Source organism: Chiloscyllium plagiosum, unplaced genomic scaffold, assembly GCF_037043375.1.
Source record: "Chiloscyllium plagiosum isolate Xiang-an unplaced genomic scaffold, Cpla_swu_hap1 HiC_scaffold_29, whole genome shotgun sequence".
Classification (NCBI taxonomy): domain Eukaryota; kingdom Metazoa; phylum Chordata; class Chondrichthyes; order Orectolobiformes; family Hemiscylliidae; genus Chiloscyllium; species Chiloscyllium plagiosum.
The window spans coordinates 26,655,781-26,671,195 of NW_028270167.1; the positions used below are offsets into that span (position 1 = coordinate 26,655,781).

Genomic DNA, 15,415 nt, shown 5'->3' on the forward strand with positions numbered 1-15,415 from the left:
AGTCTATCAATGTGCAGGTTAGGTGGGTTGGCCATGATACAGTGCCCAAGGATGTGCAGGCTAGCACATGGACTAGCCATGGAAGCAGGGTGATGAAGTGGGTTTTGGGTGGAATCCTCTTTGGAGGGTCAGTGTGGATTCAATGGGCCAAATGGTCTGCTTCCACATTGTAGGGATTCTTTGAAAAGGAAGTGAGGATCTGTAAGAAAAATAGGGTGGTTATGGTCGGGGATTTTAACTTTCCAAATATAGACTGGGATTGCCATAGTGTTAAGGGTTTAGATGGAGAGGAATTTGTTAAGTGTGTACATGAAATTGTTCTGATTCATTATGTGGATGTACCTACTAGAGAAGGTGCAAAACTTGACCTACATTTGGGAAACAAGGCAGGGCAGGTGACTGGGTGTCAGTGGGGAGCACTTCGGGGCTAGCGACCGTAGTTCTATTTGTTTTAAAGTAGTGATGGAAAACGATAGAGCAGATCTAAAAGTTGAAGTTCTAAACTGGAGAAAGACCAATTTGGACGGTATTAAGAAAGAACTTTCAAAGCTGATTGGGGGCAAATGTTCGCAGGTAAAGAGATGGTGAGGAAATGGAAAGCCTTCAAAAATGAGATAACGAGAGTCCAGAGACAGTATATTCCTGTTAGGGTGAAAGGAAAGGCTGGTAGGTATAGGAAATGCTGGATGCCGAAAGAAATTGAGGGTCTGGTTAAGAAAAAGAAGGAAGCATATGTCAGGATAGGATAGATCAAATGAATCCTTAGAAGAGTATAAAGCCAGTAGGAGTGTACATAGGAGTGAAATCAGGAGGGCAAAAAGGGGACGTGAGATAGCTTTGACAAATAGGTTTAAGGAGAATGCAAAGGGTTTTTACAAATATATTAAGGACAAAAGGTAACTAGGGAGAGAATAGGGCCCCTCAAAGATCAGCAAGGCGGCCTTCGTGTGAAGCCGCAGGAGATGGTGAAGATATTAAACAAGTATTTTGCATCAGTACTTATTGTGGAAAAGGACATGGAAGATATAGAATGTAGGGAAATAGATGGTGACAATCTGAAAAATGTCCATATTATAGAGGAGGAAGTGCTGGATGTCTTGAAACGCATAAAAGTGGATAAATCCCCAGGACCTGATCAGGTGTACCCTAGAACTCTGTGGGAAGTGATTGCTGGGCCTTTTGCTGAGATATTTGTATCATCAATTGTCACAGGTGAGGTGCCGGAAAACTGGAGGTTGGCTAACATAATGCCACTGTTTAAGAAAAGGTGGTAAGGACAAACCAGGGAACTATAGACCAGTGAACCTGACAATGGTGCTGGGCAAGTTGTTGGAGGGAATCCCGACGGATAGGATGTACAAGTATTTTGAAAGGCAAGGACTGATTAGGGATAGTCAACATGGCTTTGTGCGTGGGAAATGATGTCTCACAAATTGATTGAGTTTTTTGAAGAAGTAACAAAGAGGGTTGATGAGGGCAGAGCAGTAGACGTGATCTATGTGGACTTCAGTAAGGCATTCGACAAGGCTCCCATGGAAGACTGATGAGCAAGGTTAGATCTCATGGAATACAGGGAGAACTAGCCATTCGGATACAGAACTGGCTCAAAGGTAGAAGACTGAGGGTGGTGGTGGAGGGTTGTTTTTCAGACCGGAGGCCTGTGATCAGTGGAGTGCCACAAGGATCGGTGCTGGGTCCACTCCTTTTTGTCATTTATATAAATGATTTGGAGATGAGCTTAAGAGGTATAGTTAATAAGTTTGCAGATGACACCAAAATTGGAGGTGTAGTGGACAGTGAAGAGGGTTACCTCGCATTACAATAGGATCTTGATCAGATGCGACTATGGGCTGAGAAGTGGCAGATGGCCTTAATTTAGATAAATGCGAGGTGCTGCATTTTGGGAAAGCAAACTTTAGTAGGACTTACACACTTAATGGTAAGGTCTGAGAGAGTGTTGCCGAACAAAGAGACCTTGGAGGGCAGGTTCATAGTCCCGTGAAAGCAGAGTCACAGGTAGATAGGATAGTGAAAACTGCATTTGCTATGCGTTCCAGAAGTTGGGAGGTCATGTTGTGACTGTACAGAACATTGGTTAGGCCACTGTTGGAATACTGCGTGCAATTCTGGTCTCCTTCCTATTGGAAAGATGTTCTGAAACTTGAAAGGGTTCAGAAAAGACTTACAAGGATTTTGCCAGGGTTGGAGGATTTGAGCTATAGAGAGAGGTTAAATAGTCTAGGGCTGTTTTCCTTGGAGTGTCAGAGGCTGAGGGGTGACCTTACAGAGGTTTACAAAATCTTGAGGGGCATGGGGTGGGTGAGTCCAGAACTAGAGGGCATAGGTTTAGGGTGAGAGGGGAAAGATATAAAAGAGACTTAAGGGGCAATATTTTCATGGAGAGGGTGGTGCATGTATGGAATGAGCTGCCAGAGGAAGTGGTGGAGGCTAGTACAATTGCAACATGGAAAAGGCATCTGCTTGGGTGTATGAATAGGAAGGATTTGGAGGGATATGGGCCGGGTACTGACAGGTGGGACCAGATTGGGTTTGGATATGGACGGGTTGGATCGAAGGGTCTGTTTCAGTACTATACATCTCTGTGACTCTATGATTGCTGGATCCAGTTAATCTATTTTATTCTCTTATCTAATTCCCAATGGTTGAACAACTGTAACCTTCCTACACCTTCTCCATCTCCTTTCTGACCCATCCAATTGCCAACATTCCCTCTAATGTTCAACGGTATCCCTTCACCACTCCAACTTTTCCCTCTTTCTCCAAGCTGCTGGTAGTGCAGGGTGGACAGTGTAATTCGAGTTGACAGGCTCTGCACCTTATCCCAAATACATGGCTACCCCCAAGAATGTATAACAATATCAGCAGTCCTGAACCATTCTGTCAGCCCACTTTACACTTTATCTGGAGGCAAAACCGATCTGAATTTTGCGCCATCTTCATGATTAAAAGTTGACTGGAGACAGAGAGCCCCTAACATTCATTTTTAATTTTTAAAAATCAAAGTCAGGAGCAGGTGAGACTGGCAGCTGGGCCTCCTGGCTCAGAGATCAGGTTTCTACCATAACGTCACCAAAAGTCAAGATTCTATTGCATTCAAAATCTATTTTACAAAAGCTTTTGTCTGGTTCAACAGCCACCAGTGACAAGAATCCCAGGAATATCAAATAAAAACAAGTAAAACCATACAAACCCAGAACGTCACTCCAGCCAGCTGCTACTTTAGATATAAAGATATTACAAAGCACACAATAACTATGTGGATAATGGATAGCAAACGAAGCATAACATTTACAGGCAAATAAATATTGCCTAAGGCAACAACCATGTACAAATTACAAGAATCTCTTTCAGTTAGTGCAGGAAGACAAAGAGTTGGCGTCAGTGGGAATAAATAAATTAGCTCAGGAAAAGGCTGGTTAGCTCAGGAAATCAAACTCAAAAGTCATGCCCTGTGAAGGACATATAGTAAAAGTCAAAAGAATGAGGCAAATCTAAGTTACAGATCATAAATGGGATCCTTAAGCTGTTCAGCCAGAAAGAATGGAACATTTATCAGTTCAAAATAACGAAACAAACTTCAAATTTTGTCATTTACAAGTTACACAACTTGTGGTGCAGCCTTCACATGAAACTAAGAATCACTTTGTAACTTAAACACCTTCTTTAAACAAAAAAACAGAAATTGCTGAAAAAGCTTAGCATATCTGGCCGTATCTGTAAAGAGATGTCAGAGTTAATGCCTCAGGTCCAGTGACCTCTCCTCAGAACTAATGTTAGCTTGGAAAATATGGGCTGACATTTTTCTAGGAAGGGTTCTGAGGAAGGGTTACAGGACCCAAAACATTAGCACTGATTTCTCTTTACAAATGCTGCCAGACCTGTTGAGCTTTTCCAGCAATTTCTGTTTTTGCTTCTGATTGACAGCATCTGCAGTTCTTTTGGCTTTTATTCATTTTTTTAAAAAACTGGCAAAAAACAACACGCCACATATCTTGAAGGCTGTAAATAGGGTTTCATAAAATACTTAAAATAAACAGAGCTCATGGCAGTTACGTGACTTGTGGGTAATCTAGACTACATCATCCAATTTTATACACAAGTCATGTTGGTGTGATTGTTCTCTTAATCTTCCGTCAACATAGCATATGATTTGCAACCATTTAGGCTGAGAATCAACAGATGTTCAGGAAACCGCTTACTCACGGGAATATCTTCAGCTGGACTTTATGTCACGAATAAATTAGCAGGTAACAAGCGTGTATTCAGTTTGTTGTCAGACCTAATTGTAGCGGGTGAAATTAATCGATAAAGTGGTGCAGTTCATGATCAATATTCTGTTTCATTTCCAACTTTCCCCGAATGAGCTCCAGATGGCATCAGGAACATCTACAGAAATAAAGTTGGATGAATTGTTATTATTCTTTGACCTAACGTAATTCTTCTTTGGCACAAGAATCCTTTTGAGTCTCTAAGTTGTACTCTCCTGGTGCCCCAAATGCATGGACATATAGACTTATTCAAGTAAGAGATGCCTTTGGTTTACTTGGATTGAGTGAAACTCCAATGTTTGTTTCCTTGATATGCTACTTACAGAACTGAACTGTATTTGTGACTATGTGTTTGTATGTACATATAGATATATTATATACCTGTAAAGGTATTTTCAAGAATAAAGTATATTTTTGAAAATAAAGAAAATCCAAATAAAATGTCCTGGAATTTTGCTAGTATATTTAATTTACAAGTTAAATCTAAAACATGTACAACATTCTGCCCATTTTGCTAATGTCAATTTGCATCCAAGAACTCCCCCAACAATTTTATTTAATTACTTGTGCACTGAATGCACATCTTAGATTTCTTTCTCAACTATTTTACTTCTTCGGACCTGTGATTAACAAAGTGGTTTTCACATTAACACAGTACCACAGAAGGAAGCTCTGTCACTTAATGGATTCAAAATTGATAAGGTGGAAGAGTTGGATAGACAGTGAGTGGTTAGAGTGGTTAGTGATGCCGGAAAAGCATAACAGTTCACGTAGTATCCGAGGAGCAGGAAAATTGACGTCTTGGGCAAAAACTCTTCATCAGGAATTGCCTCCACCACTCTAATCTTGACTCTAATCTCCAGCATCTGCAGTACCCACTTCTGCCCTGTCAGTGGCGAGAATTGACAAAATGCCAGGACTGAATGAGATGCATCTAAAAAATGATTTGGATGCAAGCATAAGAGGTACAGTTAGTAAGTTTGTAAATGACACCAAAATTGGAGGTGTAGTGGACAGTGAAGAGGGTTACCTCAGATTACAACAGGATCTTGACCAGATGGGCCAATGGGTTGAGAAGTGGCAGATGGAGTTTAATTCAGATAAATGTGAGGTGCTGCATTTTGGGAAAGCAAATCTTAGCAGGACTTATACACTTAATGGTAAAGTCCTAGGGAGTGTTGCTGAACAAACAGACCTTGAAGTGAAGATTCATAGCTCCTTGAAAGTGGAGTCACAGGTAGATAGTATAGTGAAGAAGGCATTTGGTATGCTTTCTTTTATATTGAGTACAGGAGTTGGGAGGTCATGTTACGGCTGTACAGGACATTGGTAAGGCCACTGTTGGAATATTGCATGCAATTCTGGTCTCCTTCCTATTGGAAATACGTCGTGAAATTTGAAAGGGTTCAGAAAAGATTTACTAGGATGTTGCCAGGGTTGGAGGATTTGAGCTATAGGGAAAGGCTGAACAGGCTGGGGCTGTTTTCCCTGGAGCATCGGAGGCTGAGGGGTGACGTTGTAGAGGTTTACAAAATTATGAGGGGCATGGATAGGGTAGATAAGCAAAGTCTTTTCTTTGGGGTGTGTGAGTCCAGAACTAGAGGGTATAGGATGTAGGTTTGCTCATCGAGCTGAAAGGTTCATTTCCAGACATTTCATTACCTTACGAGGTAACATCTTCAGTGGACCTAATGCGAAGTAATGCTGAAACTTCCTGATTTCTATTTATATGTTTGGGTTTCTTTGGGTTGGTGATGTCATTTCCTTTGGTGATTTTATTTCCTATGGTGAAGTTCCTGCTCCTTTTCTCAAGGGGTGGTAGATGGGGTCTAACTCGATATGTTTGTTGATAGAGTTCTGGTTGGAATGCCATGCTTCTAGGAATTCTCATGCGTGTCTTTGGCTTGTCCTAGGATGGATGTATTGTCCCAGTCGAAGTGGTGTCCTTCCTCATCAGTATGTGAGGATACTAGTGAGAAAGGCTCATGTCTTTTTGTGGCTAGTTGATATTCATGTATCCTGGTGGCTAGTTTTCTGCCTGTTTGTCCAATGTTTTGTTTGTTATAGTCCTTGCACGGTATTTTGTAAATGACATTAATTTTGTTCATTGTCTGTATAGGGTCTTCCAAATTCATTAGCTGCTGTTTTAGTGTGTTGGTGGGTTTGTGGGCTACCATGATGCCAAGGGGTCTGAGTAATCTGGCAGTCATTTCCGAGATGTCTTTGATGTAGGGGAGAGTGGCCAGGGTTTCTGGATGTGTTTTGTCTGCTTGTTTGGGTTTGTTGCTGAGAAATCGGCGGACTGTGTTCATTGGGTACCCATTCTTTTTGAACACACGGTATAGGTGATTTTCCTCTGCTCTGCGTAGTTCCTTTGTGCTGCAGTGTGTGTTGGCTCATTGAAATAATGTTCTGATGCAGCTTCATTTGTGGGTGTTGGGATGATTGCTTCTGCAGTTCAATATTTGTCTGTATGAGTTGTTTTCCTGTAGACGCTGGTTTGAAGTTCCCCTTTGGCTGTTCGCTCTACTACGAAATCTAGGAATGGCAGTTTGTTGCTGTTTTCCTCTTCTTTAGTGAATTTTATGGCAGTAAGGGTATTATTTCTGGTCTTGAAGGTTTCCTCTAACTTGTTTCGTTTAATGATGACAAGGATGTCATCCACATAGCGGACCCAGAGTTTGGGCTGGATGGTTGGCAGAGCTGTTTGCTCAAGTCTCTGCATTACTCCTACTGCTAAGAACCCTGATATCGGAGATACCATGGGTGTTCCACTGGATTGTCTGTAAGTTTTGTTGTTGAAGGTGAAGTGGGTGGTAAGGCATAAGTCCATTAGCTTGATGATACTCCTTCAAGACCATCAGTAATACCCTTACTGGCATAAAATTCACTAAAGAGGAGGAAAACAACAACAAACTGCCATTCCTAGATGTCACAGTAGAGCAAACAGCCAATGGGGAACTTCAAACCAGCGTCTAGAGAAAAACAACACATACAGACCAAATATTGAACTACAGAAGCAACCATCCCAACACCCACAATCAAAGCTGCTTCAGAACATTATTTCAATGAGCCAACACACACTGCAGCACAAAGGAACTACACAGAGAAGAGGAAAATCACCTCTACCGTGTGTTCAAAAAGAATGGGTACCCAATGAACACAGTCCGCCGATTTCTCAGCACCAAACCCAAACAAGCAGACAAAACACGTCCAGAAACCCTAGCCACTCTCCCTTACATCAAAGACATCTCAGAAATGACTGCCAGACTACTCAGACCCCTTGGCATCATGTTAGCCCACAAACCCACCAACACACTAAAACAGCACCTAATAAACTTGAAAGACCCTATACAGACAATGAGCAAAACCAACGTCATTTACAAAATACCGTGCAAGGACTATAACAAATAATACGTTGGACAAACAGGCTGAAAACTAGCCACCAGGATACATGAACACCAACTAGCCACAAAAAGACATGAGCCATTCTCACTAGTATCCTCATATACTGATGAGGAAGGACACCACTCAGACTGGGACAATACATCCATCCTAGGACAAGCCAAACAAAGACATGCACGAGAATTCCTAGAAGCATGGCATTCCAACCAGAACTCTATCAACAAACACATCGAGTTAGACCCCATCTACCATCCCTTGAGAAAAGGAACAGGAAGTGACTTTACCGCTGGAAATAACATCACCAAAGGAAATGACATTACCAACCCAAAGAAACCCAAACATTTAAATAGAAATCAGGAAGTTTCAGCATTGCTTCGCATGAGGTCCACTGAAGATGTTACTTGGTAAGATTTTTGAAACATCTGGAAATGAACCTTTCAGCTCAGCGAGCAAACCTACATCCAAAACCTCAACCTGAGCAACAAATTTTCTCAAAACTCGCTAGAGGACATAGGTTTAGGGTGAGAGGGGAAAGATATAAAAGAGACACAAGGGGCAACATTTTCATGCAGAGGGTGGTACGTGTATGGAATGAGCTGCCAGAGGAAGTGGTGGAGGCTGGTACAATTGCAACATTTAAGAGGCATTTGGATGGGTACATGAATAGGAAGGGTTTGGAGGGATATGGGCCGGGTACTGGCAGGTGGGACTAGATTGGGTTGGGATATCTAGTCGGCATGGACGGGTTGGACCGAAAGGTCTGTTTCCATGCTGTACATCTCTATGACTCTATGTAGATGTGAATGTGTAAAGAATGTACAGAGGGCTCTGGGTGTCCTACATCAGTCTATGAAAGTAGCAATTAGAAGGGTAAATGGTATATATGCAAGAGGATTTAAGTACAGAAGATAGCTTATTGCAGTTATACAGAATTAGAGGAAATGACAGCTGGAGTATTGTGCTCAGTTCTGACCTCTCTATCCAAAAAAGGATATACTTGCCATAAAGGGTATAAAGTAGAGGGATGGACATCTGGAGAGATTGCCTAGGCCTGATTTACCAGAGTTTAGAAGGATTAAAGCGGATCTGATTAGAATCCGTAAAAATCTAATAGGGCTGGACAGATGAGATGCAGGGAAGCTGTGTTCCTTGGTTGGCAGCTCTAAAGCCAGGAGATACTGTTTGAAGATCCGGGGTAGACCATTTAGGTCAGGAAAAAATGTCTTAACTCAAAACGTAGTGAACATGTGGAGAAGGCTACCACAGATGGCTGTGGAGATCAAATCATTGAACATGCTCAAGGAAGAGGTAGATAAATGTTTAGATTTTAAAGACATCAAGAGGCACGGGGAGAAAGTGGAAATATGAAATTCAATCAAGCATCAGCCAAGAACAGACTGAATTGTGAAGCAGGCTCAAAGAGTCAACTGGTCTCCCACTGTGAGCTTATAATGATTAAAACATTGAAGGAAGTGAGTGAAAGTTGCAGGGACACTGGCCATGATCCAGTCTACTTAGAGACTCAGGGTAGATGACAGAGCTATGGAGAATTGCAAACATTATACCCGAGATAAAAACGTTTATATGAATAAGGCCAGCAACTTCAGTCCAGTCAGTTTAACTTTGTGACAGTGCAGCATCTGGAAACAATTATTTAGGATTGAATTGCTAGTCACATAGAAAATGTTGCATTGATTACAGCCACAGGATTAATCTGGTGCACATGGAGTTTGAAAAGCTTTTCGATACAGTCCCACTTTAAGACTTGTGAGAAAATTTCAGGGATAAAAAGAGTAATGGTCAATGGATGTTTTTGACATCAGAGGAAGACTTGTAGTGGAGGTCACCAGGAGTCTGCATTGGGACCCTTGCATTCATTGCCATTTGTCTATGTCTCGATCTTGGTGTGCAAGGGACAATTCTCAAGGGGTTATCGGAGCAGACAAACCTGGTATGTGCATAGATCATTCAAAGTGACAGGACAGATGGAGAGAGCAGTTAATAGAACATACAGTACACTCAGCTTTATTAAAGGTTTATAGGAAGCATGAGCAAGGTGGTTATCCTGAACTGATCAATACGCTTGGATAGATCTCAGCAGGACTATCATAGGCAGCTTTAATGTTACCATATGGAAAAGAGGTGAGCACATTAGAAAAGGTGTGGAAGAGATTTACAGTGATGGATCCAGGAATGAAGACAGAATGCAGAGGCTGGGTCTATTCTTCACAGAGTAAAGAAGGCTAAGGAGAGATCAGTTAGAAGGTTTCAATAATCCATCTGAAAGCAGTAGATAGTGAGAAACTCTACCCACTCATAAAACAATTGCAAATGCACATACAAGTTAGGAACATCCATTCAGAATGGCCCTGCCATTCAACAAGATTATGGTTGAAATGATTGTAACTTGAAATCTGTATTCCTACCTACCCCTGATAAATTTTCATCCCCTTGTTTGACAAGAAACAAGTCACTAAACCCTCAGAGAATAGACTTTAATGTATCTGTTTGATATGGGTGTCTGTTCATTTTCAAATAGTGATCCCTAGTTCTAGCTTCTGCCATTAGAGGAAACATCCTCCCAGGGTGTTATATATTTCAAACAAGTCACTGTTATCTAAACTCCAGCGACACAAACCTATCCTGTTTAATCCAATCTTACGAATTGACGTCATTCCAGATACCAGTCTGGAAAATTCTCTGGACTGTCACCAATGCACTCACATCCTTTCTTAATTAACATGGTCAACATTCTGCACAAAAAGTCCAGACTGTGTTATTACCAGTGTTCTGTATAACTGGAGCTTAACCTTCCCTCAGCCTTGGTGCTCAATTTCCATTATGAAAAGTGGGCAAAGATTTAAAAAGTGAAGACACCAATGTGATGCAAGGAAAGTTTTTTTTTCACACAAGTTATTGGGTCTGAAGTCCATTGGTTTGAAGTTGGTGGAGGCGGGTTCAAGTTGAGGTATTCAAGCAGGCATCATATAATTTTAAATCAAAACAATGCGCAAGGGTATGGAGAGATAGGCAGGAAAATGGCACTAAGATATAATGTTCATTTGAAAAGCTGGTGTAAACATGATGGACTGACTGGCCTCCTTCTGTAGCATTTTCAATTTTGAATAAAACATATATGTAGGACATTAAATTACATGCGGATAATTAAACAAAAACTGCAATCATGACCAAGTTGTGGAACACACTCACAAAACAAAACAAATTCTGATTTCAGGCTCACAACTGGTTTGACATCAGATGTGAGAATATGAAAACTACTCCACTTCAATGTGCTTAAATTTGGGTATAATCCAAGCAAAGCGACAAACAGGATTATATTCTACAGGACATCAAGACCTGAGACATTGGCAAGCAATGAGTTGCTCATTTTGTCTGTATAAAACCAGGATCAGAAAAAATAAATGATGCACAACTTATTTTGCTTGTTCATAAAATGTACACAACTTAAAGAATTCTGTACTGAATCAGCATCAGATCAAATATCTAATGTTTCAAACACGGAGGTTCATTGTTTGACACAAGTCAGCTCTGCGTTGTCACATGTTTTCCCTTACCTTCTGAATCATTGATTACATGCAGTCACACGTATTTCAGTATCTGACAGCTCTCTTGCCAAACTCTTTATTCTTTGTGTGTGAGCTGAAGTGACGCTTGCCTGAATGAGCACAGCTCCAACAACACTCAAGCAGCTTGACATCTGGAACAAAGCAGCCTGCTTGAATGGCACCACACCCACATTCACACAACACTGTCACTCAGTAGCAGCAGTGTGTACGATCTACAAGATGCACTACAGAAATTCACCAAAGATGCTCAGACAGCACCTTCCAAACCCATGACCACTTCTATCTAGAAGGACAAGGGCAGCATATGGGAACACCACTGCCTTCAATTTCTCCTCTAAGCCACTCATTGACCTGGCATGGAAATATGTCACTGTTCCTTCATTGTTACTGGGTAGAAATCCAACGATTCACTCCCTGAAGGCATTGAGTGTCAAGCTACAGCTTGACTGCAGTGTTTCAAGAAGACAAAAGGTTCTTCAGTCATCAGACAAACTGAAACTTGTCCACATGCTCTCGCCATACATATACCAGGTAACATCTCACAGCTTATTCAAGCTCTCATCCTACAATAACCATACTTCACTGGAACACTGCTGCTTGAAATGAGTTAACTCTGCACTCACTGAGGATTAAGCTTGTAAACCTTCTGCCCTTTGACTCAGTTCCAGGCTTCATTTATCAACTGAAACATTTGAAGGTGCTTCCTATGAGCGTGCACAATGTTCACATCAATGCCAAGACGCTGCAGACATAATTCATTTTCTAGAGACATGCTGGCTTTGCAGGAGAACTCCAATTTTATGGTTATTTAAAAATTTGTGGGTAGAAGCTAATCTGAGGGCATATTAAATCAACTAGCCAATATCTGCAGATTTGATTAGATGCAATGGATTGCTTAAAATAATGGAGTAGCTACAAGTGATACAGCTTGAAAGGTTTAAAATGTTTATTGAAATATAATCAAAAAAAGACACACTAGGTATATATGATTAGAGACAAAAAACACCTGTGGAAGCTGGAATCCAAAGTAGATAGGCAGGAGGCTGGAAGAACACAGCAAGCCAGGCTGCATCAGAAGGTCTGGAAGTCAATGTTTCAGGTCCTGAAAAAGGATTACATCTGAAATGTCAACCTTTGCACCTCCTGACATTGCCTGCCTTGCTGTGCTCTTCCAGTCTATTGCCTGTCTACACTGGGTATATGTAAAGTTAGAAAGACAGAATGGTCTGGTATACAGTGACTCTTCCTTCCAGGTATTTCAGCTCATCGGAGTGCTAAGCTAGCAAAGAGCCTCTCCTCTTCACCACAGCAGTCTCCTTTTGGACTGCTTTCTATTTACCTTATATTTAGGGATTGATGGATATTTCATGCTAAGCATTTGTTCACTAACAAAATGTTCAACACTGAAAGGGACACCCAAAACTTTCCTCTTACGCCTGAGATCACAGAATCATAAAGATCTACAATACTGTGCTGGTCAAATACAAACCAAACTATTCTAATTCCATTTTCCAACACTTGACTCATAGTTAAATGTTTTAACATCATAAGTGCACACTGAAACATTTCTTAACTGTTCTGCCCTGCCACCTTTACAAGCAGTGATTTCCAGATTTTCACCACACTAAATGAAAAAGAATTTTCTCACATTTCCTTTAAACATTCGGCATCACTTTACACCTTAATCTATGTCCCTTGGTCATTGATTCCTCAATCAAGGGAAAGTTTCTTCCTGTTGACTCTATCTATGCTCCTCATAATTTTATACACTTTAATCAAGTCCCCTCTTAATCTCCTTTGCTGTAACAAAAGCAGCCCCAGTCAATCCATACTCTCTTCATAACCGAAATTCTCCAGCCCAGGTAAAATCCTGGCAAATTTCCTCTGCACTCACTAGTGCTTTCACATCTATCTTGTAATGTAGGTTCCAGAACTGCACCCTATTGCACATGGTCTGCCTTACCAAAAATAAGCCTGTGCCTAAAGGATCACTTCCTGGAACATAACAGTCGTTGCTTTTATGTAATCGTGGACAAGGATGTAGAGTTCTTGAACTTGAGTGGAGGATCAAGGAGGATCAAGGGTTACAGGGAGAAGGCAGGAGGATGCAGCTGAGAAATGTATCAGCCATGATCAAATGATGGAGTAAACTCGATGAGCCAAATGAGATGGAAATTTTTTGATTGTTGTTGACAAAGTAACACTGAACTTAAAATGATTCATTAACTCAGTGTCAACATACAAATCCAATAATTTTCATAATCTTCCGTGGCACATACTCGTTTGCCAAGTAACATCAGCAGTTTTGAATATTTGTATTTTTCTGGGATTATCTTTGGATACGCTACTGTAATTGTATGCAAAACTGTGTCTATTTGTAAAAAAAAAGGTGAAGGCTTGAGTTTAGCTGGATGGTGATCTGCAAATGATGGTACAGGAAGGAGATTGAAATTATTCCCTAGGAAAGAGGTAGGAGAGGAAAGTTTGAACTCTGTGCCAAAAAAATGGCACTGAGAATCCCACCGTCCAGGTGGGATCTTTAACAAACATGACAACAGGACAGCTAAAGGAGAAAACAAAGGCTAGAGAGTGTGGGTGAGTATGAGGCTGAGGAAAAACTGGAGTGGTTTGGAAATGGGAAGTGGGGAAGGGTCAATGACAGACTTGAATAGGTTGATGTGGAGATTAGAGAGAAAAAAGCTGTACAGTATGGTGGGGTTGAGTGCAACAGGGATCTAAGGTAGATTAAATACCAGACATTATGCCATTAAATGTAATTGGAAGCTGCATGACCATCATGTCAGAAGGGAGAATAGAATGAACTGGAAGGAGCAAATAAGTTCCAGGTTTTTACATTGAGGATGACCTTGAGTGACAGGGCAAGGCGGAACAAGGATAATAATAAAAGAGAGAACATTAAAATGCAAAACATGTTGACAGGGTAATTTAGGGTGAGATGCAAACCAGGCCACAGTACAAGGAAAAAAAGTTAGGATGATTAAAAATGGTAATAAAGCATACCTGAAGGCCAGTATGTTAATGCATGAAGCATTTAAGATAATGTAGAAAAAATAATGCTGCAAATTGAGGTAAATGGATATGATCTTGCAGCCATTACGGAGACATACCTATAAGGAGATCAGAACTGGGAACTTAACATTCAGGCACATTTGATCTTTTCGAAAAGTCAGGAGGCAAGGAAAAGGTGGCAGGATAACATTTTCAATAAGCGATGAAATTAGGATAGTTATGAGACAGGATCTAGGCTCAGATAAGGGAGAGTCCATTTGAGTGGAGGTAGGTAACAGCAAGGGAAAGTAGATACTGCTAGGAGTAGTATATGGACACTCAAACAGTAGCCACATTGTAGGAAATCAGAAATAATGGGAGCATGTTTTTATTTATTCATTCATGCGATGTGAGCATCACTAGCTAAAGCCAACATTCATTGCTGACCCCAATGGCCCAGATTGTAGTTAAGAGTCATTCATGTTGCTATGGATATGGAATTATGTGTGGGTCAGACCAGGAAAGGAAGACAGATTTACTGCTCTAAAAAAAAACAGATTAATGAATCAGAAGGAAGGGTTTTTACAACAATGGGTACATGGCCAATATTAGGCCAGCTCCCCATTCCAAATTCATAAGTGAATTCAAATTTCATCATTTTCCAAAGTAGGGTTCAAACCATGTCCCCAGAACATCACCTTGCATTTCTGAGTTACTCGTCCAGTGACATTACCACTACCCCACTGCTGGATTTTCCAATGATCAGGTCGCTGATTGGCTGCTGTGAAGTTTTCAGCTGGTACTAGGACTTCAGGGTGAGGATGGCACAGCTGCTAAGAACTGCTAGCTCAGCACTGCCACAGAGGAGGCTGTCGTGACTGCTGGTACAACAACCAGGATGGATGATTGGCTATGGTAAGGTTAGTGCTGCTTGGGGTTGGGTTTGCTAGGTGGAGGTCATGGAGGAAGACAGTCCACAGAGCTCAGAAGGGCGGGGGTGCGTCTCGGTGATCATCTACCGAATGTACAAATAACAGGGCAATAGTTATGGTTGACTTTAATTTTAATGTTGTTTGGGTCAAACAAACTGTAAAGGGTAGTAATGACAATAAATTCATAGTTTGC

The 15,415-nt window shown here is 41.1% G+C and overlaps 1 protein-coding gene across 6 annotated transcripts in view; it reads right to left on the reverse strand.

Annotated features, from left to right (window-relative positions):
• Positions 1-15,415, reverse strand: part of LOC148142276 (uncharacterized) — an 80,341-nt gene that overhangs the window by 26,653 nt on the left and 38,273 nt on the right. For 3 of the 6 annotated variants that reach the window (XM_087976444.1, XM_087976445.1, XM_087976446.1), the window contains exon 2: positions 4,225-4,407. The exons of 2 other annotated variants lie outside the window; for them this stretch is intronic. The gene's annotated coding sequence lies outside the window, so the exon portion shown is untranslated. Of the gene's footprint in view, positions 1-4,224; positions 4,408-11,269; positions 11,290-15,415 lie in introns of those variants that run through there. One more of the 6 variants, XM_087976447.1, reaches the window with a different exon arrangement.